Source organism: Python bivittatus, unplaced genomic scaffold (genome assembly GCF_059951505.1).
Source record: "Python bivittatus isolate LINGU-HERP-01145 unplaced genomic scaffold, Pbiv_v1 ctg000530_np1212, whole genome shotgun sequence".
Lineage (NCBI taxonomy): Eukaryota > Metazoa > Chordata > Lepidosauria > Squamata > Pythonidae > Python > Python bivittatus.
The window spans coordinates 9717667-9741270 of NW_028277085.1; the positions used below are offsets into that span (position 1 = coordinate 9717667).

At 39.6% G+C, this 23604-nt stretch overlaps 1 long non-coding RNA gene across 1 annotated transcript in view; it reads left to right on the forward strand.

The window, feature by feature from the left end:
- Window positions 1–23604, forward strand: part of LOC148214791 (uncharacterized) — a 91671-nt gene that overhangs the window by 35093 nt on the left and 32974 nt on the right. The window lies entirely within an intron of this gene.

Sequence of the window (23604 nt, forward strand, 5' to 3'; positions counted from 1 at the left end):
CATTCTAGCTCACAAGGAAGCCATTAATCCAACCTCCTCCTCGTTTGTTCATTTGTTAGATTTATCTCCCACCGTTTTTGGGCCTCAAACTCTAGAGGACCATCCAAAATATGGTTCAGAAGCTGAAATGGTTTGATAGATCAATACCATTCAAGAGAAACCAGTCAGATCAATAGAATCCCAAGTCTTATTTTGGATTTCTCCATATAGTATATTCCCATTTCCTGGGCTGTTGATTTCAATGGGCAAGAAAGAAAGGAGATGGGAAATATACATAGGCAAAGGAGTGGGGAGGGGGTGGAAGGGAGCCCTCAAATGAAGATTCACCCCCCAGGCCTTTCAGCATCTGAATAGAAGTTGATGAGCAGTTTATCACCGGCATGTCAGTACTATTTTAATAATGCATCTTCTAAGTGCTCTTTATTTTCTTATAGTTTTTTATCAGTGTTCTCCCAGTGACGGAGATAAGGAAGAGAAAAAATGCAAGCCTAAGATGGTATAACTATTGCATGCACCTTACTTAACTCCTATTCTTTCACTCTTTTTCCTGCCAGTATTCCGGAATACTAGCCCCCCAGCAACCCAGTAGTGGTACAGAAGCACATACTGAACTACTGAATAATAATAGTCCACTAGCATGTTTTCACAAATGTTACATTTCCTAGCTCTCAGCAAATCTCTGAGAAACTTTCAAACGACACTTCTATCAAAACAATCTTCACGACAGGTTTGCTCCACCTGATTTAAGTGGAAGGGAGAGCTTTGCAGTCCACATTCAGAAGGAAATAAAGATTCCAACAAGACAATTGGCAGATTAGTAGGATATGCAGTGGAAAGTAGATTTTTATCAAGATCCATCCGGGTTCTGGATTAAGATTGAAATTTTCTTCACTATGCGCAGTTTACTTCATTAGAATATCTAAATGTGAAATCTTTTATTTCTGTATGTACACGATGGAATGGCAGAAAGATTTATAGCTTGTGCTAACACTCTGCCATGCACAATATCAGCCAGGTTATAAAACAAGAGAATCATTTAGAATGTTTTCTTGGATTACTGTAAAATCTTAGCTACTGTATGTTTAAATTCCTTAAATTCCATTTTTTCTCCCATTCTCTTATTTTGATTTCACATAATTCTTTTGGCTATGGTAATTTCCCTGTGATGTCCCCTTCATTTCCGTGGTCTGGCTAGCTGGCTACCATAATGTGATTGATTGATTGATAGATAGATAGATAGATAGATAGATAGATAGATAGATAGATAGATAGATAGAGCTAGAATCCAGATTTGGATTAGGGTTCCAGATGTTCCAGCATATGCTAAGCCAGGATTTTTTTTACAAAAATTACAGTTTGTTGAATAAGCCATATTGGCCTAGTTCACACAGAATGATAATCCACAATGAGCAGGTTCACTCACTGCAGTAAACCCAAAACAAGCATATGCCAGAGTATGACTTAGCATGATGGTGAAACCACCTCTTCTCATTTTATATTCTCAGTTCAGAAGAAAGACTTGGTTGAGTCCAAGGTGATCAGTGATGTTTAATCATGATAGTTATGCTGCCTCAAAGTTCAAAGGCAGAAAACATCTCAATGCCAGTTGTTGGGGAAGACAAGAAAAGGCCTTCTACTGTCTCATGTCCTTCTCTTCTGGAGGCACCCTCTAGCCATTGTGGGAACTGAAGTCAGGGTAAGATAGCCTTATTATTATTATTGTTGGTCACACAGTCAGCCAGAAGTTTAGACTGGATTTGGCAATTTTATCCACCTATTGAGTCCTTCCCAAGGACCTGGGATAGGCAGATGTTGTTGTGTGATGGTGTTAAAGGTATCATCGCAGCATATGAACTGTTCCAAGTAAAGCTGCCTTTTGCAATTGACTGATGGTGATTTTGTCAAGGCCGATGGTCTTCAAATGGTGCTCCAGATGTTTTGGGATTGCACACATGGTGCCTGTAACTGTTAGTACAATCTTTGCTTTCTTTTGCCAGAGTCGTTCTATGTCTATTTGCAGGTCTTTGTATTTTGTGATTTTTTCTAGTTCTTTCTCTCCTCTTCTGCTGTCTCTGGAATTGGAATGTCCACTATTATTGGTTGCATAGTCAGCCAGTTGTTTAGACTGGATTTGGCATGTTTATCCACCTATCGAGTGCTTCCCAAGGACCTAAGATAGGCAGATTGTTGTATTATTATTATTATTATTATTATTATTATTACTATTATTATTATTACTACTACTACTACTACTATTCGGTAGAGCTCCATATTATATACTCTTTTTTTTATTAAACATTTGAAAGAAAGAATATAGAGAGGATTTATAAACAGCATTTATCAGTGACTGGAAACCCCTTATGGACTTTTTACTGAAAAAAGAGAAAAATGAATTGTGATTTATGGGTTTGAAGATTAGAAAAGGTAACTTATGGAAAGAAGGAAATTATGATGTAACCTTAGAGAGAGAGAGGGTAAAATATAAATATGTCTATAACCGCTGTCAAGAAGATTAGAAGCTGCTTCTTTAGAATCTTTCTTTTCTCTTTTTTTCTATATTTTTTTCACTTTCTCATTTTTCTTTATTCCTCTTTAATTCAAAATGTCTACTGTTTTTAATTCTGTTAAAAAAACTTCACTAAAAATTATTTTTAAAAAATACTCAAAATCTAGTATTTCCCATGAAGTTGAAATACAGACTATATAGAACAAATCCATGCATTCAGTTAGAGTCCAGAAATGGTTTCTAATTAGAACTGAATTCTATATCAGATTGGCTTTTAAGATTTGAAGCTTATCTGAACATCAAAGCAAACTCCCACAGCTTGTTTATCCATTCTTCCAAGAAGGGAAAGAATCAGTCTTCCCATATTATATTCGTATTCCCAGGAAACTGTGTAGAAATAGTATTGCAGCCAAACTCAGGTTGGGGAAAACAGGATAAATTTTCGAAGAAAAGAGGGGTTCCTCCAATTTTTCCTCAATTTTCTTTTATATTTTTTTCTGAACTTTTCCCAGTTTCTCCTCCCTACTAATTTCCAACACTCCCATATTTTCCCATTTTTTAAAAGAATATTTCTATTTTTCCCCTAATTTTTCCATTGCTCCCGTACCTCCGATCCCTAGCAGAAACTCACAAATTCAATCAGTCAAATTTATTACACCCCTTAGGCCACTTACAGTCAAAATATCTAATAATAGCAGTAATACATCTTTCTACATGTGTGTGTGTGTGCACGTGTATAAAAAAAGAAAAACAGTAAATATAATAGGGTCTAAAACACAATTCTAAACAGTTTTTCTGTAGCTGCTATAGTTTAATCTTATGACAATGTGTACACAAAAAGGTGTTGAGCCATAAATTTCTCAAAATATAAAATATTAAAAAAGAAGAAAATGGGAAAAGAACATCCTAATTCTAGCTGGATCATAGCATCCTGGGAATAAGCAAGACCGTTTTTAATAATTTCCTTTAATAACAAACTAATGGTTTGTTAATTTTCAGGCAGCTGTGTTTCTTACCAAGGACTAGAAACCTTGAAAACAGTAGAAACATTTCCCTGGGAATGAGGGAAGAATTTTTACATTCCTACTTGAAGGGTTATTCAAGGTAGAAGAATAGTTTTAGTTTTAAAATGCTTGCTAAATATTCTGTGGCATACATAATTATGTATTTCCAAGTAAGATTTTGGTCCTGAGGAAAGTTTGAGGCCAGATGAATTAATTTGGAGCTAATAATATGAACAGTGGAAAACAGATATTTAGGAGACAAAAAACTAGAACTAAAATTATTCTCTGATCTATATCCACAAACTTCATTTGGGATCACTTGGAGGCCTTGGCAATCACAAGCCGTTGGAATATGCTGACGGTGAAATGGTGACCATCATAGTTCAGGGCTAAAAATTCCATGCTTGGAAGCAAAAGATTTACTACAGATTTGTCTGGTGGGCCTAAAGGGTTCTTCTCAAGATGCAGGTTTGGGAGGGAGCTAAAGAAAGACATCTTCATTTCCAATAGGCTGGCCATGCCAATTTACATGTCACTTGCATGGCCTTTGACCTCCATGACTGCTTCAAGAAATGGAGAATAGCAGCCCACTAGAATCCTCCGCAGTTACCTTTCAGCTTTAGTCAGATCCTGCCCTAATTCTGACAGCTAAAGGCAACATGTTTGCACAAAAAGGTTTAAGATGGAAATATCTCGCTGTTGCTCTAAAGCAGCTGTCTGGAGGATTGTGGGTACATCTGGAGGGCCCAGGTGTGAAGGCTAGCTAAATTACCAAGAACAGTCCTCTATTTCAAGAGCTATCCAATCCATGGATGGTTTAAAGATAAGGAGCCAGAAAAAGGGAAAACTGCTGGGATCTTGAAAATTTGCCCATCAAATATTAGCAGCCCTGGATAGGAGACTGATAGGTCACAATCTTCTATATCAGGTTGAAACAGGCTGCATTTCAAGTAAATGACAATACTTGAAGATTGTCCAGGTTTGAAACAAAGGCATTCTCTATTTCATCCTTTTATTTTTAAAATGGAGCAAATGCATTTCCTCTCTTATTCAAGTACCTCATAGCAGGCTGTTTTACCTGTGTGAGATTTGCAGTGTGTGCTCCTTTGTCTTAGAATTGACTGTCTCTCAGAACTCACCGAAGCAGTGGGAAGGTGAGCTCTGAGGAACTTTCAGAGTCAAGCAAAAAAAAAACCCCTCTTGGATGTTTTGGAATATATATGAGATTCCTATTTAATATCCTCGTTTTCAGGATTGAACATGGGGACATTCCTAAAATGTGCTTAGGATTTTCAAGGTCCAGCTCTGAAGTGCCATGAAAAAACCGTTAACAGAAGATGCCCAAACGATTACTAATGTGACAGGGTGCAAATGTTTTAATGCTAGAGGCTTCCAACCCAGCGCCTTCAGAACTTAAAAAACTTCAATTCACCCAACCTCCAGACCTACAACATTCGAAGGAGCTCCCTGATTTGGAAAGGCTGCTGAGAAGGCACAAACTCAGCTGTAGTCCATTAATATCAATGGGTCTACCCAGGAGAGAAAACATTTAGGGGATGCATCTGTCAAATGATAGGCTATCAAAGGAAAAATGGTTCAACACTGGCCAGTTTATGTAATCAAATCAGTTGTGATTGCAACAAAATCTGAGTTTTGATGAGCCTCTGCAGAAGCTTTCCTTACCTGGCAGCCTCCAGGTGTGTTGGACTACACTGTCTCCCAACCTGCAACTATTTCGGCCAATGGTTCTGCTGGTTGGGGATGTCGGGATTTGCCATCCATGCTGGCTAGGAAAAAAGCATCTGGAAGCTATAGGTTGGGGACAGCTGGTTTAGAACCTTAATAATGAGGAATTGAAATAAGGATTGGATTGGGTTGTTTGCTGCTCAGTAATCTGCAAGTAATCCCATCATAATCATTGTAAACAGAGTATGCTAGGCCAGACTAAAATTTCTTTAGCCGAACTAATTGGCTCTGGAGGTAGGAAATGGAATTGGCCATCCTCTCTTATTTATCTCCACTATCTAGCAACCTGGGGTGGAGTATTCCTGGACACCGAAGAGCTCCTCAATCATCATGGTTATTAGTTGTTTTTCACTCTGTCTCTCCACTATGAACAGATTTTTTTGGTCATTGGCAGCATAGAATTCCTGGTGGAATTTTACACGGGGCAGTTTGGGGGAAGGATGTGAAAATAAATAGTAATTTTAAACATCCAAAAGACGATAGACCTTTTCTTTTTACCCATATGCTCAATTAATCCTAAAATAATAACATTGATTCTATATCAAGCCATGAATCAGCAAGACACCTAACTGAATTTAGCAAAGTAAGGTAACCTGTCTCTCAACAAGCTGGATTCAGGGTAAAGATGTCATGCCACCGAAGAGCACACAGAGACCACCCCATGCCAAGAGGTGCTTTTTATAATAGCATTCAGTGGACCACCATCGCTTTTCAACAGCAGAAGAGGAGAAGAGTTCTCAGAAATTGTCACCATCCCTAAAATCCAGCTGAAGAAGATGGGAGATTATCTCCTGGATGGAAGAGTGTCTCCTGCAACCTGTGTCATGATCCTAACAGTGGAATAAAATAGTGGGCTTTTCCTGGCCCCATGCTCTGGCTGGAACCAAGACTCCAAGACTTTCTGAAAAGCCTATGTGCCCCTTCTTAGGGGCTGCAATCTGTATTTTTAAGAGTTTGGGGGAGACAACAAGGGAACCTCCTTTTCCCCACTCCACCTGAAATTTTCGTCTTTGAGAATTAAAGATGATTAGCTGGCATTCCCTTTAACTGTTGGAAGTGCACAGTGGCATATCCGTAGCCACAAAAGAGGTGCACTCGATGAGAAGAACATGTTTCTACACTACATTTGAGAAAGTTTGGCTCCAAGCTATGCACTGATTAATATCATATCTCCTCCTTGACTTGCTCCTTGATCTTGTCACATCTGGCTGACAAATCCTTACAAGCTTCTCCAAACCAGGGCAGCCCCAGTCATGCTCGGGGACTTGCTGGAAGGAAGTGACAAGACCAACCGAGCGCTGATGTGCCATCAGTGAAACTAATGAAGTTGACTTTGCTCGCAGGCTCCCGGAAAGTTAAAAAAATAAAATAAAGGCAGCGCAACACGCCTCAAGGTTTTGCAACACGGCACAGCGTTAGCTCACCAGAAGATAAACAAACGATCACCTCCCAAAATTCACTGAGCCAAGCTATTGCATGATTAAAAAGAAAAGGTTTCAAAACTATTTTCAGAAATAATCTCAACCAAAACAGCACCCCAGAATGCATAACTAAAATTAAAAAGAAAAGAAATAGCGGGACTGTTTAAAATCTATTTTCCCCCATACCTTTTGAAATAATTAATTCTTTTCTTTATATTGTCGTCTTCTCTCTCTCTTTGTAAAAGTTTTTAGAACCTAATGTTGGCTGGTTTTAAATATGTTTTGTTTTCATATCTTCCCCCACCATTAGAATATTTTTACATCCCCAATTATGCCACATGGAACTTACGTTTGTACTAACCTCACATTTTTCCCTCTGCAATGTATTTTTAATATTTCAAAAACAGAAAAAGTTACCCGTAGGTTTACTTTTTTAAAAAACATTTTTTTTCAATCCATCAGCTACCTTCAGCCCCTAACTTATCAAAATAATGCACACAAAAACATGCACAGAGACATACACATGAATATACATTATAAATGGGCACACATATAGTGAGTGAACGGGTGAGGTACTTAGACCTTAGATCTGTTATCAGAAGAATGCTAAATAAAACTTTTTAAAACTATGCCAACCACACAATAACATTTGGAATCCTATTTTTGTGGGAGGAAATTATAAAGGGCAGAATCCTCCCTCCCCATATATCAGTAGTCCCATCCTGAGATTATTGTTGCAAAATCACATTTGTCTGGTCTCAATATCACAACCACCGTAATGTAACTGCTTAAAGCACTTGACTCAGAACATGTTGAAGACACAAATCATGCATTTCATATGTACTAATAATCATCCAGAATCTGGTATGATTAAACATTGTCAGCTCGTCATGATTTACAGATGTTGCTGCCTCAACAGAGAAAGGGACCGATTAGGCTTGATCAAAATGATTTTCTACAACCTGGAAGCAAAAGGAAGACAAGGCATCATTTTAGGATGCCTCCTTTTTTAAGCCATGTTTGCAGACCAAAGCCCACTTTCTTGGCCATCGGTGCGGTTGAAACCAGTAGGGATTATTTTCCAGCAGGCATGACGAAGCTGCTGCCCTGACAAATTATTCTCCAGTACATGGTCACAACTCAATAAATCATGCAATGCAAGGATCTGCTTGGAATCTTATTTGCTTGCCAGCTCAGGACGATCAAGCAATTTCAGGCACGGTGAGGGCAAGGGAGCAAAGAGAGAGAATCTGAAGAGCAAGCGCTTGTAGAGGTGTCGGGAGAGCGTCACCTCCAAATCCATGCACAAGCTGTAAAAAAACTTTCCTTACCTCCGACATTCTTACACAGCATGTGTTTCGAGAGCTATAAAAGTATTTCCCATCCCCTCCGCTGTGAGTTATACAAAGGGCAACCAGGAAGCATTCTTGTCTGTACAAGTAAAGGAGGCAGAGTCATCCCTATGCCTTGGTCTCTCACCCTCATCTGAAGCAGTGCACCTCCACGCCTGTGTATGCTCAACACAGGGGAGTGAAATCAGATCTCTTCCACCACCACTCCGCCTCCCCCCCACACCCACTCCTGGCTGTGCTCCTACAGAATCCACAGTCTGAAGCTGGGACTGCTCGCGCGCGCTCTGTCTCTCGCTCCTTCACCTCTCCAAGATGCTCCCACCTCAGTTGCAGCCCCTCCAGTCAGAAGCGAGACCCCTCAGAGATGGCTGGAAGAGGGCATGACACTCATCTTTCACAGAGGTTTGATCCAAAGGGGTCCTGAGCACCCCCAAGCTCTCCAAATGCAGTATGGAGAGAGAAACCCTACTGCTACTCCAGACCACAAAACCATTAAGTCAGTGTAGCTAACCTAAGGCCTGCATTACCCCCTCTTTTTTTTGGGGGGGGGCCTTTCCAAGAATCCAAACATCTTTCTTCAAAGTTGTGAGGGAGGATGAGGAGGAAGATGATGATATGATGAAGATAATTGTATTATTCCTGAGCAAGAATGTAAGCTTTTGTTTAAGCACACAAAGCTAAGTCATTTCTAAAGACCCTCAAATGTATTGCTAATGAAAAAGCGAAATAAAATGGAGAATATCAGTACTCGAATACACACACACACTTCAGCTTTATTATTATTTTTTTAAAAGGTCATCAAAATGGTTTAAAAGAAAAAGGGGAGAGGGAATGCAAGGAAGACATCTGCATTGAAATCGACCCACTTTGGGATTATTGTTTACTGCCCACAGGCTAAAGTATATATCAATTAAAAGGAAAAAAAGAGGATGATTAGGTAGACTCAGCAATGATGCCACAGACCCAAATCTACCACGTGCAGGGTTAAAAAATGATTTGCCAATGAAGGAGAGGCAGTTTCATTACTTTAAGTGAAACCTGGATCCACTTTAAGAACCCCCATTTAGGAATCTGACCTGTGATGGTGTTTCTGCATTAAAGCATCCATTCCATTCCCATGCCTTGGGACTCGTATATTTTAGAAATATAAAGAGGGCCATAGCTCAGTGATAAAGCACAGGCGTTGTGGATTAATGTCCCAGGTTCAAATCCTTGGCCTCTCTAGATAGGGATGGGAAAGAGAAATGTTGCCAGTTAAAGTAGTCTTGGTGTGTGTGCCTTTGCGTGAGTGCCTGGACTAGTCCCTTTAGTTTCCTTAGCAAGGTTTTTTGGAAGCGGCTTGCAATTGCTCCTTTCCTAGGGCTGAGGGAGAGGGACTTGCCCAAGGTCACCCAGCTGGCTTTGTGCCTAAGGGAGGACTAGAATTCACAGCCTCCTTGTTTCTAGCCTGGTACCTTAATCACTACACCAAACTGGCTCTCTAAAATAGTCTAGACAGACATACAATACAGAATGACAGAGTTTCCTATGTTCCCAAGCCTGTCCTGTACATTCTGACTATTGGATAAATAGAAGGCAAAACAGAGGAGAGTCAGTTTGTAAAGGGTCAAGCAAGCTTAACCTTTACCGGTTGCCATTTTCGTTTTTAAGTTTTGTTGATTTTATTGTAATTTCTCTATGTTATTGTTATGAGCTGCCCAGAGTCTTTGAGAGTCGGATGGCATACAAGTCTAACGAATAAATAAATAAATAAGCAATAACAACGGCGATACGTTACACTATCCTAGGTTCTTGGGAAGAACTTGAATGAAGGCCAACACCAGCTAAAGAACTGGCAGCTGTGATTTCATGTTGTTGTGTATATAATAATAATAATAACAACAACAACAATAACAAACACATTTAAAGCCAGAATTGAAAAGTCAGCAATAGACAGCAAATGTCTGCAAAGAAGCTGAAGAAACAGTGGACCACCTACTCAGCTGCTGCAAGAAGATTGCACAGACTGACGACGAACAACAGCACGACGAAGTAGCAATAATGGTGCATTGGAATATCTGCAAGAAATACCATTTGCCTGCAAACAAGAACTGGTGGAACCACAAAACAGACAAAGTAACAGAAAATGAAGACGCTAAAGTGCTCTGGGACTTTAGAATTCAAACAGACAAGCACCAGCCACATAACACCCCAGATTTAACAACAGTTGATAAGACAAAAAAGTCTGGATAGTAGACATTGGAATACCTGCAGAACAGAAGAGAAAGAATTGGAGAAGATCACAAAATACAAAGACCTGCAAATAGAAGTAGAACGACTATAGCAAAAGAAAGCAAAGGTAGTACCAATAATAATAGGTGCCTTGGGCACAATCCCAGAACATCTGGAGCACCACTTGAAGACCATCGCCAGTGACAAAATCACCATCAGTCAATTCCAGAAGGCAGCTTTACTTGGAACAGCTTCCATCCTGTGACGATACCTTTAATACCATCACACAACATCTGTCTATCCCAGGTCCTTGGGAAGGACTCGATCGGTGGATAAAAATGCCAGATCCAATCTAAACATCTGGCTGACTGCAACCAACCATAATAATAATCAGTATGTGTCTAAAATGAGGGATGGCTAAGACTAGCTACTATTCAACTCATCCTTCTCTTACACCACTGGGATGGGCTGTATTGAGAGGAAAATGAGGCTGTGGGTTCTTCTCCATTGCATTGGCTGGAACCAGTCACCATTAGCTTGGCCAAGAAAGAACATAAAGGAGAATGCAAATCAGCATGAAATGCACACTCTCTCATTTATGTGAATGGAGGGGCAAATAAATGCAATCATTTAAACAGAAACAAAAAAATCTCATCAGATCCAGTGATTCCTATTGACTGCTGTTCAGAGGCTAATTATGAGTTTGCAACTTCAAGACCCCAACTCTGCTGTCAACTCACGTCAGTTGATCTTCTTGTTGCTGGAAAACCATGTGGGTTTTACAAGATGCAGCTTCAGATCTGCCTGGAAAGCAAACAGAATGCTCTGCTGGTCATTTCCCATTGGGAACTTCCATTTGCACAAAACTTTACCATCACAGCAGGAGAAGAAGCACCCAGGAATGCAGTTGACCAATTGGAGGGGATATCAATTCCTTTCCTGAGCAGATCTGAAGCGATATTTGGTAGTGCCCTGTGAATGCAAGAAGAAGGAAGCAAACAGCAGAATGAGAACAGCAGGAGATGAGAAAAATGACTACAAGGGATGGAGAAAAGCAGGAGGGGAGAAAATGAAAAACAAAGAGTACCAGACCACACCAAGGATAAAGCACAACATCAACAGAAAGGATATTCTTCCCCCAAACACACCTGGCAGCCCACATTCAAGAACAAAGAAAGCAGCAACCATTGAAAATCAATAAAATCTCATGAAGCACTCCCATCTCATGAGATTGGCATAATCTCATGAGATTGGGAGCAATTAATTTTTTTGTGGGGGATCTTGGGCATCACACGGGGTCAGAAAATGTTCCCAAACCTTGCACAGCCTAAAACCTGTTACTAGGAAAACACTAAGGGGCATGGGCATCCATAGGCTTTGTTCAAAATAGTCAAGATGGTGGCCATAATGGTGTGATCAAAGTTCCACAGGTTTTTTACATGCACCGCATGGGCGATGCTTCCATTGCACCACTGTGGCCATCATCTAGACATTTGTTACCATCTGTGTACCCCTGGACACTTATAAGAGCTCTGAATTCAAATCTGCAATTAGACCAGGATCATGTAAAATGAATCTAATGTTTACATACAGCCTCTAGAGCTGAAGATGGCCCTGTTCCTGAAGTAGGTGGAATGTGGCCACCACTGGAGATCAAAGGAGATGGACAATGGAGATCATTGGGAAAATGTTGGATGGTGACAGTGGTCTGCAAACTCAAGGGATGGCCTTTACTGTTGAAGATAACCTTTTGACCTTACAAAGGTGCTGTCCCATCAATCGTACTGAAATAAGACTCAACCACCATTCTGCGGGAACAGGAGGGTGCCATTTTGTTCTCCTCTGCCTCAAACAAATACTTTGGTCTGATCCAGCAGAATCCTCCTTAGGTTCCAAATGGAGCATCTCACAGGGCGTTCCATGTTGGAATACCCTCTTCCTGTGCCCAGGAATTTATCAAGCCCCCATGCTGGCTAGATATAGAGCTGTTAATTCATTATGATAATTAACATTTGCTCAGTTTCACCTGCCTAGTAACTAGGTCACATCACAGTAAATTACAAGGTCCTTGGGTTCTTGGCTGCAAGATGTATGTGTCATTTTCTTAACACAAAATCCTAAGCATTTTGATAACTCTGTTCAACCGAAAAAGTCACCAAGAACTTGTTTGGGTCAACCTCTAATAATAATGGGCTAAGCAAGTTAAACCATGTTTCCTGATGCCAGCCCGTTAGAATTATGCATCTAAGCAAATTGAGGAAATATTATTTTACTAAGTAAAACTGTAAAATAAATGTACAGTAACACTTTTTCTACATTTCATCAGGTAGATTATCCCTTTGAACTGATTCCCCCTTACCCCAAACTACAGTTCAATTGGGCCCCTATTTTATGATACTAGCAAATCACTTCTATTTTGTTCCCACAATCTGTATTGTTAACATTGAAAATGGGAGTATCCTCTTGTATTAGCAGCAGTACAAGTCATGACCTAGCAATCAAGAAAGTAAACATTCTTTCCTCCCCCAACTTCAATTTCAAGTCCACCATGTTAGAATTTAAGGAACATAGAATATGTGGAGTCCTGGGGGTTCTCTGAGCTTGTCGTTTTCTTGCAAAAGTTTCGTTACCTGGCTAGGTAACATCTTCAGTGCTAACTGAACGAACAAGTAATGAAACGTTTGCAAGAAAACAACCAAGCTCAGAGAACCCCAAGGACTCCACAGTTCAACCCTGAGCTACACATATTCGCTTCTATTGGTAACACAGAAAATGCCTTTTGCCCAGCTCTCTAGGACAGGAAAAAACCCCTTCCCCTTCCCCTTCTTCTTCTTCTTGAAATGTCTGTTCTACCTTTCATCAACTCTCTCAATCTGGACATCACACATCATATAGCCAGCTAGATTTGGCAGTATGATAACAAAATCTCAAAGTCATTACAGTAGGAAGACAATGTTTCCTGCCTCATTCAAATTTCACTAATCAGAATGAAAACAAGAAACAATCTCCCAATCTTGAAAATGTTTGGGGTAAGAATCTATTCTGTGAACCAATTTAGTCTCTGTTCTTCCAATCAACAAAAGGATTACTTCCTATTTCAGTTCAGCCCTAGAAAAAGATGTTGCACGGTACTGTTAGGTGCAGTTCATAAGAACTCCGAAGACCGTTCATAAGAAACTGGTATTAGCTTAATGAAATGTGTTTGTTTGGTTAACCAGCTATGTAGATATCTATCATTGTGAACAAAAGAAGACAACTGGACACAGCAGGTATAACACAGGCAATGCACAGAAATTTCAATACATTTTGGTTCTTTTGCTTTTTTTTTAATAGAAAGATACTGGCCCATCTAAAACTGGCACTGACAATTCAGCCTTTGATGCTTAATACTTGGGAGAACATAGCTTGACCACTTGGATAAGCCACTATGGATTGACTGACTATATGAATTTGTTATAAGATATGCTGAGAAATTTAGCAATAGTAAGCCAGAGTGGCACAGATCCAGCTGCAATACTGGAACAGCAGTTGCATCACCAGGAGTAACTTGATTTTTGATTCATTTTCAGTTGTTCACTTCCCATGGCATTTCCCAGCGGGTTTCAAGCTTTTTATTGCTAGTTTGCAGTTCGGAAGTTAATTCATCTTAGTGGCATAACAAGTTCAATGAGTAATTATTTGTCAGTGTGAGGTGACAATTTCTCCTTTGTTTTCCAGTGCAGTCTTTAAGATGATTTTGCCAGTGACTAAATATGTATCAGTGACACTGGCAAGCTGACACAAAGAGCAGGGTGTGTATGTGGAATCCTTTTGCACATCATAAAACTATACAAAGAGTTTTGGTTTTAGCTACAACTCCCCACACACAGTATTATTAAAACATACACACACACACACCCATCAGTGCATCCTTGCGCATAAAATGTTATGAGAAAAAAAATTAAACATGAGGAATGGATCTAAACATATATTCTTGAAAATTAATTCATTCCAGGGTGAACATATATCCATGCATGTATATAATGTATATATGCATGTATTAAAATGCTTTTATGACACTTCAATCATTTTGACCCAAAATAACTCAGTTCAGGATGGTAAACGAAGAGGAATTCATGTTACCTATGGAAGAATTTTGTTTTTTGTCTGTTATTGCTATTTCGATTGCAGAAATCCAAATTAAGCTTTGCAAGCCCCTAGAAAGTCTTGGTTTAATTAGGCTGATTTCATGGAGGTGCCACAGGTAAGAAAGATTTAGGTATCTACCTGTAACAGGCACTGTCCATCAGAGGCACCCTAAGCTAGGGTGCCTCCTACAGTCTGAAATGGGGAAGGGATCTGAACATACCAAAAGAGACATTTCAATCTCTAGCCCCCACCCTGTTTAGGGCAGTCTTTTTCAAACTTGGCAACTTTAAGACGTGTGGACCTCAACTCCCAGAATTACCCAGCCAGCATGGCTGGCTGGGGAATTCTGGGAGTTGAAGTCCACACGTCTTAAAGTTGTCAAGTTTGAAAAACACTAGTTTAGGGCTTTCTACTAAAAAACAGAAGGATAATCACAGAAAGCAGAGAGAGTCTGCTTGGATTCAAAATGGGCTTTTTTGAAAGACCGGGTGGTTCCCCTTCATATTTCCTTCACAAAGAATTCTGCCTTGAATGCCAAGGATGAGAGCAACTTTCACCTGATGTCAGAAGAGGCTCCCTTTTGCTGCTCACTCCATCTTTTTCAGAACTGAAATACAGATTGATAAATTCTTGGAGGTAAAGACCTGTTTGCTTTTCTTTTGCTTCTCCATAAAATAGCACATACGTTGATGGCTTCTGACTAAACAAGACTAAATGCACCTTTACAAGGACAGCTGCTAAAACGCAGCCCACGGCTATTCCTCTGTGTTTCTCTTTTAGAAGTGTGATTAATTATTTCAACAACATTCTCTGGCTCAATCAGCCTTCAAAGCAATGTACAGCAAACTGGTTGGACCAGAAAGATACCACCTAGTTGACACACCTTACCCATCCTCAACCTAATGTTTAATTTTATTTACATTGTTTGCTGAATTTATCTTGGATTTATTCTCTTCTAGGTGCAATATTCTGGTTTTATTAAGAATGAAACATTCCACAACTGCCTTTCTTCCTGAACTCCATGAATCAGAGTGTTTTCTTGAAGTTTTCATAGTGTGATCGTTCAAATATATACCTTCTCACCAGCAGAGAGCAAATATTAAGGTGGAGGCACAGAGTTTGGACACAGAAAAATGCCTTTTGTCTTATGCTCCTGTCCAGCTTGTTGTCTTCAAGACCCTTGGATGCTCACAGTGGAAAACAGGATGCTTAGATCAGATGGGGCTCAACTTACATTCTTAAATATTTGCAGCACCTCACTTTCTTTCCACTTGCATCCCCTGTGTCCAGTGCTATGCATTCTTTTTCCCCAATTAACTTTACCTGGAAGAAAACCTATTCTTTTGGGCAAGGGATTAATTTTGGAATTTTGAGAACATGCTGCAGCCATTGACACAAAATGCTATGAAGGAGAGGCTATTCTAGTCACAAAATGGCTGTCGTGGTGGGTGTGGCCACAGGCAAACTGGGGAACAACTTCTTTGCCATACCCTTTGGACTCCTGGATGTTCCATTACTATGTCCTTTATTTTTCCTGGCAAGATAGCATACTTCTAGATCAGGTTTCTCCAAAGTGGTCAATATCGATCTCCAAAAGTCGATAGGACTATCCACTATTGTTATTATTATTATAATAATTAGTAGTAGTAGTACTATTAAAGTAGTATTTATTAAATTCTTTTCAAATAATAAATGTTTGGGAGTCAATGAACTATCTGAAGAGTTTGGGGACCCCGTTGTAGATCAAGTCCTAACAGGATTCACTTTCCATGTCTATTGTATGCAAATGTCTCAGGGGCTTACAAGGGGCCCAGATGCATTTTTGGAAACACAGGGTGCTAGAGGCTGGTGTTCTGCTTTATAACATACCATCTTCCGACTTAGTTTTAAAAATAAAAATAAACTTTAAAAACATGAGATGACAACTTCTAGGGATACAATTTAGCCTTTGTGGGTACCACTTGGACAAAGTAATCCAAATTGTGCCTTAGTTTCTGAGTGCCTTTATTTTACTTCCATATTTGTTATGAGTGTCATGAGAGGGTAAAAGGAAAGAGTCCTTAAGCTGAGTTGAATTTATGTGGTTTTTTGGCAATAATATGGAAGTGTTTGCCACTGTCTGCTTCTGGGAGGTTTTTTCAATTTCCTCGCCCAGCCTATGGGCTTGGATTTTCCTTGTAGTTTCCCATTCACATACTAACTAGGCCTGATCCTGCTTTTCAAGAACAGTCATTCATTTAAGGTTAATAAAATATTTGTGCAAATTCAATGAGCCTGTACAAATTCAATAAGACTCTGCATAGCTTTCCAGGATGTGACTCTGGTATGCTATTCAAAGGCCAAGCCTGTCTGTGATTCTTAAAATTGTTCCAAATCTCCATTCTAAAAACTGAGAGGAGAACTGATGGGTTTGAAATTTTGGTGTGATATTTATTTATTTACCCAGTTTATATGGCCGCCCATCTCAGTGAGTTATTGTGGGTGGTGAACAGAATTAAAATAGAATAAAAACAATAACAAACACTATAAAAATTAAAATACAGGCAGCTGAGAAACACCAACCTACATCACTCACACAACCAAGAAGGTGGGGCCTTCCCCCTGGCCTGACAATGGCACCTGTGCTGACACCTGTGTCCTCAAAAGGATCTCTCCAGCAAATCTTAAGAACAGGACAGGTTCATAATGGCTGGGTTCATAAAACAAGCTAAACCCTACATAGAGGCAAACAAAACACAAATTGAGGAAGCCAACCTCATGATGCCTAGAGAAAGAATCCATACTATGGCTGAATGCGATAGCTGCTTCTTCTGACTTGCTAAAACAAGAGCTAGACTCCTGCAATACACTAAACCACCAAGTACACAGCCCTAAATTAGCATAGCTTAGTGCGACCAACGCAGTCTAGCTCATGTAACAGGCATACTCTTAGCTAGCTAGATTCCAATCTCTTGTACTTTCAACCTTTATCTTAAATACCTATGGAAAGCCCACAAGTAGATCATAAATGCAGTTTTCATTCATTCATTCGTCACTATTAACTCTGATAGTGAAGTAAGAACCAATTTATAGCAACAAACCATAGTTGGCTGAATTTGTTCTATGTGCATCCACACTGTTTACAAATGAATTCACAGCACATACTTACCCCAGATCAAACTTCAAACAAACTGTGGCTTAGTGTGATGACTGGGAGCTTACCAACAATAGCCACTCTTTTTCCTCCATTAATTTGTCTATTAAATTCTGAAAACAATTCATGTTAATGACCATCACTATAGTTAATGGCAGTGAATTCTGCACATTAACCACACAGCGTCACATGCTTTTAGCTGTCCTGAACGTTCCAGTGGTCAGCTTAATTCAACAGTCCTAGCTACTGGAATAATAAGAGAAATGGACAAAAAAACCCATACATAATTTTTTAACAAATCTATCATCTCTCCTAAGTCAAAAGGCCCAAAAGTGCTATAACAAAAATGTTTTACCTCCCTTGATTAACTGGATTGCTCTTTTTTTCTCAGATCTTGAATTTTGGAATTTCTCCTTTTGAGGCATGGCGTTTTGAACTGTACACAGTATTTCCAGTGGCACTGCATCATACCTCAATTTAATCTAATTTAATTTAATTTAATCTAATCTATATTATTTATCTATGCATTAAAACATTGGAACTTCTATCTTTGCATGGAGATTTCTCTCTCTAGGGAGAGGTATATATGTGTGTGGTATACTGAAAATCTGTCCTGTAGGCCCCAGGGGAACATTAGCACATATTGATGTAATGTCATATCTAGAAGTATTCTTGGGGGGCAGGGGAGAATGTCTGTTCCCTGTCTTGTCAAGAACAAGTAAACACAGCCCGAAAGTGCTTTGGGATTGATGAAGAACAAAGAATGTAGCACGCATGTTTTATAAATAAGTAAGTGTGTCAGTGTTCCATACATGCAAGTTCATTATGGAGAAGAGAAGAATTCCGATAAACTGAGTTATAATTCTGAATATGACCCAAAAGGGTCACAAAATCTATCAGGGAAAAAGGGCCCAAATCTATTAAGTGTATGGAATATAATCATGTTAAGTGTATTAGTTTCACCATAGAGTGTAGGATTTAATGAAATTTAAGACTGAAATTAAAATAGATCAAATTTAGTTTTTGACCTGACCCTCTTACATTGGGGAATGTTTATTTAAATTTATTAAAAACCCAAATGTGGTCCTTTGCCTGAAATAAGGGCATGGCCCTGATCTATGCCAGGCTGGTAGGAGATGCCAGAGGCTGTCACGTAACTCATTTACACCCCAAAAATTATATTTTGTAAATACCATCTTTGCAATCTCAGACTTTCATCATTTTGCCTTGCTAAGCACCTCCTGTGCTCTCTGTAGATAGCCAGGAAAGTGGACTATGTTTTATCTTCTTGTATACATGCCCAGACAGGCCTGACCCAAGTGAGGGATTAAATTATGGAGTGCAATTCTTTGGAAGAATAATGTCATTGGTAAAATGCAGTGTATTGGAAGGAAAGTCTCTTGGACTGGCTTAAAACTAAACTATACAGAAGATTTATCTATCGTTATTGTTAAGACAATTTCATACTGAGAAAGGACTGCTTGTTGGTCTCCATAAACATAGGCAATGGAGAGGCTAAATATGCATGATGTTGCTCTTGAATGTATTTAATAAATTGTAAAACAAAAAATGGTGCTGTCTTTGAAGAGCATTTGCTGTGGCCCTTTTTAAAAACAAATGCACTTCAAAAAATCAGGTATCTTGAGGAACAGTGACTCATTGTGTGCATCAAGGGAATTAAAGAGTGACTTTCTCACATGGCATCAGATTTAAGCTCAGAATCAAATTCAGGCTTCTGGGCATCTTTGTTTCCCTGCAAAAGAGGCTTCTGTTTCTCTGCCTCATGCTTCGGAATGTCACCTTATTTTTACTGGTGCTTTTGAGCATACTTTATTGTTTCAAGGCAAATCCTGATGGGTTGGCTGCCTCTACTTTGTCTCCTCCCTTTCTGCTCCAGCTGTCTAGTCTAGTTTAAAAATGTTCCATAAAAGGAATACCTTCATGAAGTCTTCTTTGAACTAAAATGCGGGGAGCCAGGTAGGAACACAGATGTTCATCTGGTCTGTGCAAACCATTCCTTCCCCCTCTCCTGCCATAACTGTCTCTTGCTACAGGCTGACCAGCCGGTATGTGTTTTTCGTGCAGATGAGTGTCATTCAGAATAATGTCTTTCTCAAGGACTGGATTGGAAAGCTGCCTGAAGATTAAGTTTTATCCTGATGTTCACTCCCATTCTTGGCCTTTGTACCCTGAGAACTGACACTCTCGGTGCCTGGAACAGCCTCTCTCTCTTTCTCTCCCAACTGTTTGAGCCAACTCCTTCTGTTAGTGAAATGCCCACTTTTTAAAATGCTTTTGTGAAAAGCTATCCCCCTGGATCATTCCACCCTTAAAACCCTCTCCCAAAGAACTTTGATAAATTCTTAGTGCATTAAGTGATCACAGATTTTGCAGTGTTGGTAACAAGGGGAATAAATGTTCTGGCAATGATTGGCTAAGCCTCTGTGATGTCACAAATGGTGCAATCAACCAAAGGACTTTCAGATGCCCAACCTTCTGCCACCAGAGATGGTCACCTTACACCACTTAAGCAGGGCCAACTGGGTGTTAGAGAAAAGGGCTTTTTTAAACTGCTATTCTTCTCCTATGTCTAAAATTACTGTTTATTTGATTGCCTCATCACATTTTAGAGCCCGTTTCTAATCTGAGCATTCTGAACCTATAATACACAGCACAAGGGCCACATGTAATTTGAGAGTCCTGTGTGCAGTCATTAGTAACTTGGGAGGTGCAGAATTCCATGATAAATACCCATTTTAAAGTTTTAACTCTGCGGATTTGCTGCTGATGTCATCTAGCAATTGCTGTCGGCTGTGCCTGTTTCCCTAATTGTGACTGGCTAGTCGTGATGTAATTCCTTAATTGCTACGTAAAGCTACCTACCTACTCCTCTGCAAACAGATCCACTGTGTATGGTACTTGCTAATTAGATTAAAACAGTGTTAAATAATAACATTTTCCTCTGGTGGGGTTGTGCAGTTGCTTATTTAGATCTCTCTCACACACACAAATGTGCAAAAATCACCTCTGCAGCATTCAGCAGTAATAAGGTTTGTGTGAAGAGTTTGCAAAAGTCATCTTCTCTCGCTCTCTCTTTAAAAATAGATACTCTGCACAATTTTTAAAGGAATTTGTTTGTGAAAGGATATTTTCTTTTTCAAACAGGCAGACATATTTTGAGGGGAAAAGACATTGCTTTGTAACGAGGACACTATGTAAAAGCCATATTTGCTTCCTTTCAGAAATGCTACTGCAGCTCCATTCTGCAAAAGGAAACACCTTTGCCACAGACTTCGATTTGATGTGTAACAAAACAAGCAGAGCATCTGGTAGAAACCTTGCTCTTACAAATTTACTGTAGCGTTAAGGCCTTATGGTCAAGAACCCACTTCATCAAACGCAGTGAACATGTGAGATCTCTTTAAATGTTCAACATTTCTACCTCTGGAGGGGAGCCTGGCACATGCTCTCCAACACGTCAGCTCCCCACATTGTTGGAAAGTTTGCCAGTCTGTGTGTGAGCTGCTAGGAGAACTCATTGGGCATGTAGATACGTTCAAATATATTTTACATTTATCTTAGCAGTCAGGTTCTTCAACCCGGGAAGGCAGCATGTTTGTGGTTATAGAAATGGAAATACATGTATATATTCAATTGAAGAAACAGCATGGATGGGATCCACCTCATCCCTTTTATAGCTTGCACTAAAAATAAATGAGAGACTAATTTTTGGTAGAACTGGGGACATTGTTGCCTTACTTCTCTACCCAAGGCTTATCAAGCCTGGGAGCTTATATTTTCATTTGGGAGAGTTCATTGGTCTTGTAATTTACAGCCATATTTAAAACCTTTTCTCTCAGCCTAGCCCACTTCACAAAGTTGTTGGGGGTGGGGGTGGGGGTGGGGGTGGGGGGAAGGGGAAGAGGTGGTTATACTACCTGTGCTACACTTGAGCTCCTAAACAAAAGGCAGTATAAATCTAAGAAAGAAGATAACCAATGTGGAATAGTGGTAAAGGTGCTAGACAAGGAGGCAGCCCAGGTTCTAGTCTACCCTTAGTCACAAAAGCTCATTGGGTGACTTTGAGTCACAAAAGCTCTCAGCCCAACCTACTGTACCTCACAGGATTTTTATTATGGGGAATTGTAGGAGGAAGGCAGTCTACATAGGCCACCTTTAGCTCCTGAACAAAAGTTGTGATATAAACTTAACCAATGAAGCAAATAAAATAAATATTTAGTCTGATATTAAAGATAAATATTGGATCTGAAAGGGGTGGCTATTTCACATCTTAAGCAAGGCCATTGGCCAAACATGGATCCCTGATGTAGTATACTCTTTCCATTTTTATTTGTCCAGCTCCAGACAATTTAAATGAACACCTAGCTTAATGTATGAAGAAGCCTTATGTGGAAGCAAGACTTTTGTGCTGTTACGTTGCAGACGTTTGGTCCTAATGTGTGACTTGGCATGGTAAAGGAAGATGTGAGCCAGGAGTGTGTCCCTTTATCAGGATGCAGGTCTAGAAATCATATATGACATCCTATCAGAGCCTTTGTTTCTTCAAAACTGATCCAGCAAGAGCCTCTGGCATTGATACTCCTTTTTTTTAAAGAACCATCCTCTTAAGCTGAAGCTGCGGAATGTCAGGAATGAAGTTCGACTAGAGCTGCCAGATCACATCTTCAAAAATAAATGTTATCTCTCTATTTTGATTGTTTTTGGGAGCAGTGGACCAGAAACAGTGAATGAAGGGCAGATTAGGGAGTTCAGATGAACCCCCTCCCCAAAACTCCACATTAACAGCATGTGTGGAGAGTCTGCAAGACCATATAGACTTTTTCTACCTTTCTTTGAACTCCATTAGCTTAATGAAACCTTGTGTCCCTAAATACAGCTGTTGGTGTTGAGCTGGTAAGAGCTATAAAGCTCTAAAAGCAAAAGTATAAGAAGCTGCCATTCTTGGGTCTGACTGTTGATGTATCTAGCTTAGCATTTTCTATGCTATGGACACAGGCGCTTTGGGATTTTGGATAGCCCTCCCACTTCCCGCCCTATATGGAAATGCTTTACATATAAATCCTGGCCAGATGCATATTGGAGTTATATGGAGCCCTCCAAAACAAATATAGAAGCTTTAAGACACTTTCCTACTTAAGATGGAGAAACAAATGTGTTCCCCATCCCTCAGGTCAATATTTATATTCTTAAGACTAGTTATGTAGTGGGTTTGTATTTGGGGTGTAGTAGGTTTCTATTTGGGGTTTTATTTCTGTAAGCTGCCAGAGTCACCATGAGTTGGGTGGCCATATAAATTGCTTTAATTAATTAATTTTTTGAAACCTGGAGAAGAAAGTCCAACAAAATTTAATGCCCACCCTCTGGCATTAAAAATACAATTAAAATATGTGAAATAATCTTTTACTACTGTATTGTTGCCAAGAAAGCTACAGGGATGTGTCAAGCTTAGCTCCAAGGAATCTTTTACCTTACCATGATTATTCCTTAGATACTTTATTATTTCTCCCTTTTTGCCAGAATAGACATTACAGTTGGGTAGCAACTTTTGGAAGGCTTTAAATATTGCATTGGAGACTTTCAGGGTATCTCCTGTTTGCATGTAAGAATTGACACATATTTTCAACTTAGCCTTTTACGTTCCTTTATGGCTGTGGATTTTAGGGTGGTGTGAAGTTTTTACATTTTTGTTGTTCGGTTTTGATTTGGTGGTCTTTGATTTGCTGTTCAAAAAGGAGGAGGAGGAGCTTAATAATTACACTAGGATGAGGATGAGGAAGAGGAAGCGAAGAGGAAGAATTTTTTTCCTAGCGTTTTTCCCGCAGGAGCAGGGTCCGCTTTTTTTTCGGATCAATCAAATGTTGATCCATTGGTTGCAACAGAAATTGACAGCTGGCTTTCATTCCTCCTGGTTTCTAGCCTGGAGCCTTAACCATTAGACCAAACTTGCTCTCCAAGAAGAAGAAATAATAGTAGTAATAATAGTATGCAGTATCCTAGTCTGATCCAGTGGGACATTTATTCACTTTCAGAAATTGGAATGATGACAAAGCATGAAGCAACAGACTTAACTGCAGAAGATTTG